The sequence below is a fragment of the Ursus maritimus genome (genome assembly GCF_017311325.1).
Source record: "Ursus maritimus isolate PB19 chromosome X unlocalized genomic scaffold, ASM1731132v1 scaffold_X1, whole genome shotgun sequence".
In the NCBI taxonomy this organism is placed as follows: Eukaryota; Metazoa; Chordata; class Mammalia; order Carnivora; family Ursidae; genus Ursus; species Ursus maritimus.
The window spans coordinates 69703929-69716948 of record NW_024423319.1 but is presented as its reverse complement, the minus strand read 5'-3'; the positions used below and the strand labels follow the sequence as shown (position 1 = coordinate 69716948).

At 38.6% G+C, this 13020-nt stretch overlaps 1 protein-coding gene and 1 non-coding gene across 2 annotated transcripts in view; one reads left to right on the top strand and one right to left on the bottom strand.

Moving 5' to 3' along the window:
• The window catches only part of LOC103681153 (androgen receptor), a 189486-nt gene that overhangs the window by 92456 nt on the left and 84010 nt on the right, over nt 1-13020 (bottom strand). The window lies entirely within an intron of this gene.
• On the top strand, nt 12174-12275 carry LOC121103813. The gene has a single exon (XR_005836093.1). It is a non-coding gene; the product is annotated as a U6 spliceosomal RNA (small nuclear RNA).

Here is a 13020-nt window from a genome sequence, read left to right as displayed (position 1 = left end):
GCAGATACTATAATTACTTCCATTCTAAGGACGAAGGTGGAGGTACAGAGTGTCCTGGTATCCTCCCTCCAAAGTCTGAGCTATTCATACTGTACTGGCTCTCTCTGACCCTGTGGCTTTGTTTGTTCATTTTGTTTTTCAAATTTTTTTGAGTATAGTTGACACACAATGTTGCATTCACTTTAGGTGCCCAACATAATGATTTTACAAGTTTATACATTATGCTATGCTCACCACAAGTAAAGCTACCCACAGTCAGGGAATTTCAGTTAGGGAATGAATAAGTCACCGGAAAAAAAGGCACAACATAAGGAATATAGTTAATGATATTGTAATAGCATTGTATGGTGGCAGATAGTCGCTACACATATGAGCATACCATATAGACTTATCAAATCACTGTTTTGTATGCCTGAAACTAATGAATATAATGAAGTAATGTACTTACTCTCTTGTTATCAAGAAAAGATGCCGTATTTTGTTGAGTGCTCTTTCTGCTTCTATTGAGACGATCATATGTTTCTTGTCCTTTCTATTGTTAATGTGGTGTATCACATTGATTGGTTTGTGGATATTGGACCACCCTTGCAGCCCAGGTAGAAATCCCACTTGATCATGGTGAATAATCCTTTTGATGTACTGTTGGATCCTATTAACTAGTATCTTGGTTAGAATGTTTGTATGCATGTCCATCAGGAATATTGGTCTGTAATTCTCCTTTTTGGTGGGGTCTTTACCTGGTTTGGGGATCAAGGTAATGCTGGCCTCATAGAATGAGTTTTTAAGTTTTCCTTCCATTTCTATTTTTGGAACCAGTTTCAGAACAATAGGTAATAATTCTTCTTTAAACATTTAGAAGAATTCTGTTGGGAGGCCATCTGGCCCTGGATTCTTTGTTTCTTGGGAGATTTTTTATTACGGACTCAATTTCTTTGCTGGTTACAGGTCTGTTCAGATTTTCTATTTCTTCCTGTTTCAGTTTTGGTAGTTTATATGTTTCTAGGAATGCATCCATTTCTTCTAGATTGCCTAATTGGTTGGCATATAGTTGCTCATAATATTGCCTTATAGTTGTTTTTATTTCTTCAGGGATGGTTATGATCTCTCCTCATTCATTCCTGATTTTATTTGGGTCCTTTCTCTTTTCTTTTTGATAAGTCTGGCTAGGGGTTTACCAATCTTATTAATTCTTTTAAATGAAGCAGCACCTAGTTTCATTGATCTATTCTACTGGGGTTTTTTTTTTGTTTCTATTTCTGCTCTAATCTTTATTATTTTTCTTCTCCTGCTGGATTTAGTTTTTTTTTTTTTTTTTTTTTTTTTTTTTTTTTTTTTTTTTGCTGCTCTTTTACCAGCTCCTTTAGGTGTAAGATTAGGTTTTGTATTTGAGAATTCTTGTTTCCTGAGAAAGACTTGTATTACTATATACTTCCCTCTTAGGACCACCTTTGATGCATCCCAAAGGTTTTGAAATACTGTGTTTTTATTTTCATTTGCTTCCATGTATTTTTTAATTCTTCTTTAATATCCTGGTTGACCCATTCATTCTTTAGTAGGATGCTCTTTAACCTCCGTGTATCTGTATTCCTTCCAATTTTTCTTTTTCTTGTAGTTGACCTTAAGTTTTAAAGCATTGTGGTCTGGTGTGCCTGGGTGGCTCAGTCAGTTAAGCATTTGCCTTCAGCTCAGGTCATGATCTCAGATTCCTGGGATCGAGCCCCAAGTTGGGTTCCCTGCTCAGCGGAGTGTCTGCTTTTCCCTCTGCCTCTGCTCCTCCTCCCCCCCTCATGCTCTCTCTATCTCTCTCTCAAATAAATAAAATCTTTTTTAAAAGAAAGCATTGTGGTCTGAAAACATGCATGAAATAATCTCAATATTTTTGTTCCAGTTGAGAGTTGATTTGTGACACAGTATGTGATCTATTCTGGAGAATGTTCCATGTGCACTTGAGAAGAATGAGTATTCTGCTGATTTAGAATGAAATGCTCTGAATATATCTATGAAGTCCATCTGGTCCAGTGTGTCATTCAAAGCCCTTGTTTCCTTCTTGATCTGTTTTGATGATCTATCCATTGCTGTGAGTGGGATGTTAATGTCATCTACTATTCTTGTATTTTGATCAATGAGTTTATGTTTGTTATTAATTGGTTTATATATTTGGCTGCTCCCATGTTAGGGGCATAATTATTTACAATTGTTAGATCTTCTTGTTGGATAGACCCTTTTATTATGATATAGTATCCTTCTTCATCTCTTACTACGATCTTTGTTTTAAAATCTAGTTTATCTGATATAAGGCTGGCTACTCCAGCTTTCTTTTGATGTGCATTGGCATGATAAATGGTTCTTCACCCCCTTACTTTCAATCTGGTAGTGTGTTTCAGTCTAAAATGAGTCTCTTGTAAGCAGAATATGAATGAGTCTTTTTTTAAAATCCAATCTGATACCCTGTCTTTTGATTAGAGCATTTAGTCTATTTACATTCAGAGTAATTAATAAAGGATATAAAGTTAGTGCCATTGCATTGCCTGTAAAGTCGCTGTTCGTGTAGATTGTCTCTGTTCCTTTCTGGTCTTTGTTACTTTTGGGCTCTCTTTTCGTTCAAAGGATCCCTTTTAATATTTCTTGCAGGGCTGGTTTAGTGTTCACAAATTCCTTTAGTTTTTGTTTGTCTTGGAAATTATCTGTCCTTCTATTCTGAATTATAGCCTTGCTGGATACAGTATTTTTGGTTGCATATTTTTCCTGTTTTGCACATTGAATATATCACGCCAGGTCTCTGTGGACAGGTCTGCTGCCAGCCTTTTGTGTCTACCTTTGTAGGTTAAAGACCTCTTGTCCCAAGCTGCTTTCAGGGGTTTCTTTTTATTTCTGAAATTTGCAAATTTCAGTATTATATGTCAGGTATTGATCTATTTTTGTTGATTTTGAGGGGAGGTTCTTTTTGCCTCCTGGACATGAATGCCTATTTCCCTCCCCAGATTAGGGAACTTCTCTAGTATAATTTGTTCAAATAAACCTTCTGTCCCTTTCTTCCACTGTTCATCTCCTGGGACCCATATTATTTGGATATTATTTCACTTTATTGAATTACTGATTTCTCCAAGTCTCCTGTCGTGATTCAATAGTTGTCTTTTTCTCTTCTTTTCAGCTTCCTTATTCTCCATCATTTTGTCCTCTGTATCACTGACTCTCTCTTCTGCCTGATTTATCCTCACTGTTAAAGCCTCCATTTTTTTACTGCATCTCAGTAATAGCATTTTTAATTTTGTCCAGATTAGATTTTAGTTCTTCTATTTCTATAGTAAGGGATTCTCTTGTGTCTTCTATGCTTTTTTCAAGCTTAGCTAGTATCTTTATAATCATTTTAAATTCTAGTTCAGGCATTTTACTTCTATAGTGATTATATCCCTGGTGGTGGGCATTTTGTCTTGTTCTTTCTTTTGGGGAGAGTTTCTCCGTCTAGCCATTGTTTCCAGAAAAGAAAGGAGGAAAAAAAAAAAAGAAAGAAAGCAGCAATAACAACAGCTACAACAACAACAGCAACCAAAATCTCAGGAAGTGTTTCTGGTGTATGCTGTGTACACGCTGCTGTTGTGTTTTGGCTGTTCTTTCCCACTGGCCCTTCCTCTACAGAGTTCCTCCTTGCTTGTAGTGGGGAGTGTTTGGACCTTTAAGTAGGTGTGCTTTGTTGGTGAAGATAAGCCTTGCATCTGCCATGTTCACTCACTCCAATTTGCAGATTCTTCCCTTAATCTTCAGATCATCTTCCTAGTTGTTCAAAATAGGTGAATGTTGTTGAAGCTGTATTCAAAGAGCCAGATATGTTCAGGGTCCCCCTACCACTCCGCCATCTTAACTCTAGAAGCTCATTAATTCTGTTTCATTGTTTTAAGGTAGGTAGTGATATCCCCACTTGCATTGCTGATTTTATGATGTGAGTCTTCTTTTTTTCTTAGTCAATCTAATGGTTTGTCAATTTTGTTGATCTTTTCAAAGAAGTAACTTTTGATTTCATTGATTCTATTGATTCTCCCTATCCTCTATCTAATTTATCTCCCCTCTAATCTTTATTAGTATTTCTTCCTTCTATCTTCGTTTTTATTTTCTTTTTCTAGTTTCCTAACATGAACAGTTAAGTTACGGATGTGAGATTTTTCTTCTTTATTAATATAGGTCTCTTAATCTGTTCTGGCTGGTACAACAAAATACCACAGACTGGGTGGCCTATAAACAACATAAATTTATTTCTCACGGTTCTAGAGGCAGGAAGTCTGAGATCAGGGTGCCAGCATTATTGTGTGAGGGCCATCTTCCAATATGCAGACTTCTCCTTGTATCCTCTCACATGGTAGAAAGGTAAGCAAACTCTAATCCTTTCTTTTAGAAAAGAACTAATCACATTCATGAGTGTGCCACCTCATGATCTAAGCACCTCCCAAAGGTCTCACTTCCTAATACCATCACATTAGGCATTAGGAATTCAACATATGAATTTGCAAAGGGAACACATTGAGACTACAGCATTAGGCATTTATAGCTACAAATTTCCCATTAAGTACTGCTTTAGCTTATCTGTGTCTCATAGGTGTTGATATATTACATTTTTGCTGTTATTCATCTCAAGATTTTTCTCATTTCTCCTTTGATCCACTGCTTATTAAGAGTCTGTTATTTAATACTACACATTTGTGAATTTCACATATTTCCTTCTGCTATCAATTTCTAATTACTTCCATGTGATCAAAGAATATATAGTCATTTTTCTTGAATAAGTGCACTTCAGATTGTTGCTAGACTTTGTTTCCTTTCCAGAGTTCTGGAGAAATTTGTTTTCACAATTTTTGCTAGTATGGTTGTTGCTTTTATGAAAAGGTAGCTTTATGGGAGTCTTTACTGTTGTTGAAGCCTTCCTTATATTCCAAGCCAGGTCATATTTCACATGCTACAAAAATCACTCCTTCCCCCAACACATACACACACACACACACACTAATCCTTATTGTGTGTCATGAAGGGAGGAAGAAGAGACATCACTCATACCATTCATTCATTCATTCAAAAATTCATATCATTCATACATTATGAAGGGAGGGCTCTGCTAAATGATGGGTATGTAAAGATGAGAATGCCACAGACCCTGTTTGCAAAGGAGTTTTTATGGGCTTGTTTTGGGCTAAGATGAGTGCACAAATGGTCAATGAAATTTAAAAGAAGGAAAACACTATAAAAGGGGCCAAGATGCTAATTACTACAGGAAGAGAAAATTGTGTGCTTTGCCTGGGAGTCCTAGAAAGTAATGCCCACTAGGTACTAAAATCCTCTTACTAATCAAGCTAGGTGTTTTACATACTTTCAAACATTTACTCTGGAATAGATTGGATGAGGATGCCCATGGTTCTAATGCGTACTCAAGCCACAGACCCGACACGCAGAGACATGTATGAATAGAAAAATTACTTATTACTATGCATCTAGTAGTTATAGGCCTACTGGTGATTTACATTTTCCTGTAGTTTATATCAACTGACAAATATGCCAAGACTGCTGGAAAGGTGGCAGTAAGACTGCTTTTATCAGTGTGGTCACCAAAATGACCAAGCTGTCCTTTTTTTCTGAAATCACTTTTAGAAATGGGGCTGAACAGATGAATCCTTATTACAGTCATGTCCTTACATCTCCCAAGCCACATCTGCTGTATTCTGTGAGCCAAAATCTTTCCAATGGCTTCCTAGTCATCTCAGCCAATCAGCCATGGAAGAACTAGCCAGATTCCTTTCTGCAGTGTCATCAAATCTGAGGGCTGAGAGATGTTTCCACATTCTTTGTTTCCGGAATCAATTACCACAGAAACAGGAAATGAGAAAACAACTTGTTTTTAATTTATATGTTAAAGTTTACTAGACCAATATTTTCTTCACATCCTCCATTTGAACTTCTGATACTAGAGACTGAGGGCTTACTATGTATTAAGCATTGTCAAAGATTCTTCATCCTTACAACTACTGCTGCAGGATACACAGACTCTCTCCATTTTACTATGAGGAGCCAGAAGTACAGAGCCATTGAATAATTTTTTGCAAGATCACAGAGCTAGTTAAAGTAGAAGAGCAAGGATTTGAATGCATGTTTGGCTCACTACAAAACCTATGCTTTCTTTACCATGCTATATGGCATAGCACTGTCATTGACTGTCAGGGCTGGGTGGTTTTCAGAGATCATCTATCCCAGTGTTTTTCACCCTTGAGGGCATGGTAAAAGCACTAGGGGAGCTTTTCGCCACCTAATTCTAATTTAATTGAATTAAGGTAGGGTCCAGGCATCCATTTTTTTAAAAAAAAAGTTGATGTTAATAAGGTTAATGTCTAATCAGGGATTAAAACCACTGACTAGTCTCTCTTATTGTTCAGGGGAAATTTTGGGGCCTAGAAAATGACAGAGAATCGACTACAAGAAACCTTTTCCCAGAGATAGGCTTGAGACTAGAAGCCAGGTGTTATAACTCCTATACCAGAGTTCTGTTGTAGAGCGATGTTTTTAGTCACATTCTGTAGACTGATTTTTCCCAGGGCCTAGAATATGCAAGAGTCAACCTATGGGGGGCTGCCTGGGTGGCTCTGTCAGTTAAGCAGCTGACTCTTGGTTTTAGCTCAGGTCATGATCTTGGGGTCCTGGGATTGAGCCTCATGTTGGGCTCCCTGCTCAGCAGGGAATCTGCATGGCTTCATCTTTCTCTGCCCCTCTCACTCTGTGTGTGTGTGTGTGTGTGTGTGTGTGTGTGTATTTGAGAAAACGGTAATAGCATTGAGCAGCAAGCACAAAAATGGATCTCATCCACTACAAAACTACCCTCTTGCTGGAAAGAAATCAGCAAGTATTTATTGAGTACCCTACCATGTGGTAGGCACTGCGAGAGGCGCTTAGAATACATTAAGAACCCAAAGACACAAATATTGCTCTCCCCTATCCAAAGTCTGGTCTGAGGAGATTTATTGTCATACAGAGCAAAGGTTACAGATACCATTTTACAGATGAAGCTCGGAGTTAAAGGCATTTTCTAGTAAGTTGCAGTGTCAGTATTACAAAAAGCAAAGGTTTTGCGGGAAGAGATACTCAGGTTTGAACCCCACTTATCATTAGCCATGTAATGTTGGGCACAAGATGAACCTAACCTCCCTACTATCAGTTTTCTTATCTACAACATGAGAAAAATAATGTACCAGCCTCAAAGGGGTTTTGTGACAAATGCATCAGAAAATACATGGAAAAGGGTCTAGCACACTCAAAATAAATAGTCATTTCTCCCCATTTTCCTCATTCCACCCCAACTTTCTACTGGGGCTAGAGTCCAGGGCATCTGACTCCCAGTCCATTGAGCTCTGCAATATACCATGCTGCCTCTTCCTCTGTCAGACACTGCAAATTGAGGCAGAAAAGCAGCAGCCACTACCATCCCTCGTACAGAACTTGTGACAGCACTGACTAAAACACAGTTCTAACTTTAAAGTCTTTTTGTTACTTTAAGGCAAGGAAAACACAATATAGCTTAAGAAACATGAAAAGTGTTCATCCAAGTGTCTGAGCACTTCACAAACCAAGAAAAGAAAGATAGCACCAGGGCGCCTCGGTGGCTCAGTGGTTAAGCGTCTGCCTTCAGCTCAGGTCATGATCCCAGGATCCTGGGATTGAGTCCTGCATTGGGCTCCCTGCTCAGTGGGGAGCCTGCTTCTCCCTCGGCCTCCCTCTCTCTCTACCTCTATCTCTATCTCTCTATCTCCATCTCTCTGTCTCTCATGAGAATAAATAAAGAAAATCTTAAAAAAAAGATAGTACCATGTGATCACACACAACTCAAGTAGCAATGAAATGCTGATGAGATTCCAAGTTCAGTCCACAATCTGGAGATCCAAAATTAGACATTTTATGTTGGTCTGAAGAACATACAGGAGCTAAGAAAACAGTCTCAATGATACTCACTAGCAATAGGGTTTACCCTGCTTTCTTAAACACACAAAGAGCAAGGCCTGACCCAATGCCAGGTAGTAACTTGATGCTTAGGAAAAGTGTCCTGTTCCCCAATGTAAAATACTGATTTTGATTGTGGGGATAAAGGGTCAATGGCAGAGAATAAAAATCCTCTACCCCATGACACCACAGTACACATCATAACATATAGCCCAATAATAACTGATATTTACTGGGCACCTATATGTCTCAGCCACTATACTACATTCTACATATCTTAACATCATTTAATCTTTACAACAAATTAATGAGGTGGACACCATTATCCCCATTTTATAGAAGATAGCACTGAGGTCCAGAAACCTTAAGCCCAAGATTCATAGACAGTAAATGATGGCGGTAAAATTTGAACTCAAGTTTCCCTGACTCCATGATCAATTTTTTGATGAGTTTCTCACAGTGGATAGCAGTCCCCAGTGACTCAAACCAGAAAACCTGGCTGGACATAATGTAATAATAGACTTCCTCAGTGCATTTCACCTACCATCACCATCCAGTCAATCGGTGACTAGTATCTGTTAAATTACTGCCTAAATAACACCTGCCCCATCCCCACACACAAACTTACCTTCAAAATAAACTGCAACTCTCTTATTGAAGTCTTTCTGCTTTGTCTGATCCTCTCCAATCTATAAATTACATAGGACCCCAGAGGAATTCTATCTAAAACATCTGCTTCTGTAACTCTTCCCCTTAAGACTTTTTAATAATTCCCTATTGTCTATAGCAGTGGCCTAATTCACTGATGCATCAGACTCCCCAGAGGAGCTACAGAGCTCTGATCCCATCCTAACTTAGCCCAGAGTTATCTGAATCTGAAGCTACAGGTGAGACCTAAGTATCCTTAATTTTATGAAATGCTTAAGTGATCTTAGGCGGGCACTGAAAATCACTTGGCCTACAGGATACAAATTCAAAGACTTAGCTTGGCATTCAAGGCCTATTTCTAGCTCCTTATCTCTTCCACAAACTTTCCCATATGACCTTCAAGCTATACAACCTTCTTTCAGTTCTTCAGTCTTAACTCTATTGTACCCCTCTGTGTCTTTGCTTACATGGCCATTCCCTCTAACTCGAATGAACTTGCACTGCTCCCAACCATTTATTTCCCTTGCTATGTTATCTCATAATTCAGGTCCCAGCCCAAGAGGCCATCACCTACTCCATGAAGCCCTTCTTGACTCTGTATCCCCTAGGTGGAATATGATCATGCCCCCAACATGTACAGTCTTCTTTCAGAGCACCTATAATGTTTTATATCACAAATAATCTATGTATGTGTCTGTTTCCCATCCATCATGTGGCCTTCATTGATGAATTTCCAGTATCTAGCCCAGATACTGCCTAAGCACTTCCTGCTCAACTCACCTCCCTCTTTCTTTGATTTACTCTTAGGTCTCACAACAAAGTTGGAAAACAGCCATGTTGCCTTTTAAACTACATCTCAATTTGAAGGCTAAGAAAGATCCTAAACAACTTTTGAGTCCTAATTAGGACACTGCTAAACTATATCAGATAGATGAAAACCTATCTTAAGAAATACCAAATATTTAACAATATCTATTTGATCATAGTATCTCCCATTTCCTGCCTACAAATTTTTCCTCATATCTAACCCAAATCCCTGAGATTATTTTTTCCTCTGTCCTCAACAGAAATGGAGAACAGCTCCTTGACATACTCTTACCTTGCCTTACTTTCTTTCTATATTACAGTTAAACACAAAGTCAAACAAAATGTAATCTAGGATAAAACCTGAGAAGGAAAATGTGTCATACTTGGCATCTTTTTGAACTAGGTGAAAGTGAAGTGGTAAAGAGCTGATGGAACTGTCATTGTTAGATAAACATGGATGAATTGCTTAGCTTGATGAACAAGCTCTTTCCATTCTGCAAAGTGATCATGTAGTCTCTGACACAGTACCTTTCTAGTTTCCCTTTGCCATTATTATGAACAGATAAGTTACTGTCAGACAGAGCCCGCTTTCCCTTATCCCTGGCCACTGTTTACTTTCATCCAGTTTCTGCTCTGGAATCTGCTTTGGTATACTAGACTAGGAGTTGGAAGCCTGAGATTCCATCATAAATTGTGATACTAACTTGCTGCCATAACAACTTGGGACCAGTCACCTTCTATCCTGACCCTCAGTTTTCTTATAAAACCTCCATTAGGGGCACCTGGGTGGCACAGCGGTTAAGCGTCTGCCTTCGGCTCAGGGCGTGATCCCGGCGTTCTGGGATCGAGCCCCACATCAGGCTCCTCCGCTATGAGCCTGCTTCTTCCTCTCCCACTCCCCCTGCTTGTGTTCCCTCTCTCGCTGGCTGTCTCTGTCTCTGTCAAATAAATAAATAAAATCTTAAAAAAAAAAAAGCCTGCATTAGCAGAGCACTTCAAATACATAAAGCACACTGATATACATTTATCTCATGAGATCTGCATAACCACTCTATGAGGCAAGCATGAATCAGGGAAAGTTTGAGGAGGTTAAGTAAGTTTTCTAAAGTGGAACAGCTAGAAAGTAGTAGGGTTGTAATTTGAACTCTGGTTTTAATTCCTAATCCGGCACTCTTTCTAATATATCAAACTGCCTTCTGGTATCTATAAAACAAGGGTGTTGGATTAGAGATGTTTAATTTAACAACAATTATATGGATAGTATTTCATAAATTTTAAAATACCTTCACATTCATTATCATCTATTCTGTCAGTAAAAGGTATTCAGTACCTACCATAAACCAGGCACCATTAGATTAGGGATACAGTGATGAAAAATTCAGACAAAATGACTGACTGCCTTTAGGAAGCTTCCATTTTGGGGGAGGTGCATGAAACAAGATATAAAGGGTCAAAAATAATTTCAGCTACTGATATCATATTTAATTTCCCCAACAACCTTGCCATATAGAGATTTTCATTAACCCCATTCTCCAGATGAACAAAAGAAGTCAGAGGAGCTAAGCCAGTGAGCAACAGAGCTGGGCCTAGACACAGCGACTTCTGACTGTGTTCCACACTTCTTCCTGGTACTAGTTTTCCAGGATTCCACGGTTTAGTCTACAAATGACTGACTCTTGAGCACTTGGTTCAATAATGCCCTATCTCTGAAGGAGGATGAGATGTAGGCTAAATGCTCTGTGATCTTGAGATCAGGAGAACCAGATTGTTAGCTTTCAAAGCAGAACGAGGTTGTTGGTTCACTTGCTTATCTCTATCAATTCATTTAGAGAAGCAGAATTTTTTTGTTGTTGTTGTTCTACCCTCTGTGCCTAGCACATGGCTTGGCTCCTAAGTAGTGTTTGTTAAATATCTACTGAACCCAGGGGTGCCTCTGTGGCTCAGTGGGTTAGGCGGCCAATTCTTGGTTACAGCTCAGGTCGTGATGTCATGGATTGTAGGATGGAGCTCTGCATGGGGCTCCAGGCTCAGGGGGGAGTCTACTTGAAGATTCTCTCCCTCTGTCCCTCCCCCACTCACATGTACACTCTCTCTTTCTAAAATAAATAAATAAACCTTTAAAAATAGTTATTGAACCTGTAAATGAATGAATGTATGAATGAATGAATGAGTGAATGAATGAACTAATGAGAAAACAAATTAATGCAGCTTGCAGAAAACTAGGTTGGTGTGTTCCTGGCAAAGGGAGCTATACTACCCTCAACCACCCCTGAGAAGCAAGCTTGAGCTGCTTTCTCCCAGGAGCAAACAGGCATGTCAAAAAGCCAGGTGGGAGCTGGCATCTGAGGGTGAGAAAAAGGAAACATCATACTACAAGAAGCATAACCAAGTAAGTTGAAAATGAAATGCCCTCTCTAAGAAGTATATAGGAAAGGACATAATTTTCTTCCCCTCTCAGCTCTGGAAAGCTATACTTTTTTCTCCATACTTCTTAGGCAATGAGGAAATAGTGGATATGAAATGTGGTTCTTGCATCCTGCAGTCTGGAAGTTGAAAAGGGCAATACTCTCTCTGATGAGGACTAGAGTGGTCTGGAGACCTTTCATGGGGCTAAATAATACTGGGCTGCCTGGGGCCCTGTGCTTCACTTTCATTAAATGTCCTAAACACAACTAACCAACCAATCAATCAATATCCTAAACACAATGTGCCTAGATGCTTATGCTATACACATATAAATACAGAGTGGTCTCATGCTCACTTCAGCAGCACATACACTAAAAAAGGAACAGAGAAGATTACCATGGCCCCTGCACAAGGAAGACATGCAAATTAGTGAAGTGTTCCATATTAAAAAACAAAACAAAGCAAAACCGTGGTCTCTGGACATCTACAACTGACTTGGATAGAGACAAGAAAAAATACCCATGTAAAGGAAGAAAGCTAGTATTTACTTAACACCTCATGCCAGCACCGTGACACCTCTAGTCACACTTACTGAGCAACTACAGTTCCCATCTGTGAAGTGGAGATAGTCACAATATCCACCCATCTGGTTGTTATGTGGATTAAGTGAGCTAATTCACGTTAGATGTTCTGCAAGTACATGGTCTTGTACTTGCAAGATATTGCAAGAAATCTTGAATATTGTTTGGGATTTGGAAGGGGAAAAAATAAGCTTTTATAAAAGTGTAAATCAAAATTAGAAGTTTTAATATAAGATATGCTAAAGCTCATTTATGCTTAAGGGAGAAGCACATTTTCTATAATAAGCCCCTCTAACCATGAAACTGGTCTCTTACAGATTTGTATATAGCTAACAAAATTGCCACATTTTGTATTTGCTACAGTTCATTATCTTTATCAAAGCCTTCAAAAGATGGCAACTGAATTCTTCTATGGGTTAGGGACACAGAAGCCATCATAGGGAAAGTTATTAAAATGTAATTTGAAAAAAATTTCATAAGTGAGAATAATACAGAGTGATGTAAAAACATGGTAGTGGGGGAAACCTTTAAACAGCTTCACTGAGATGTAATTTACATCCATGAAGTTCACCATTTAAAGTATACAATAAAGTGTATATATATATATATATAT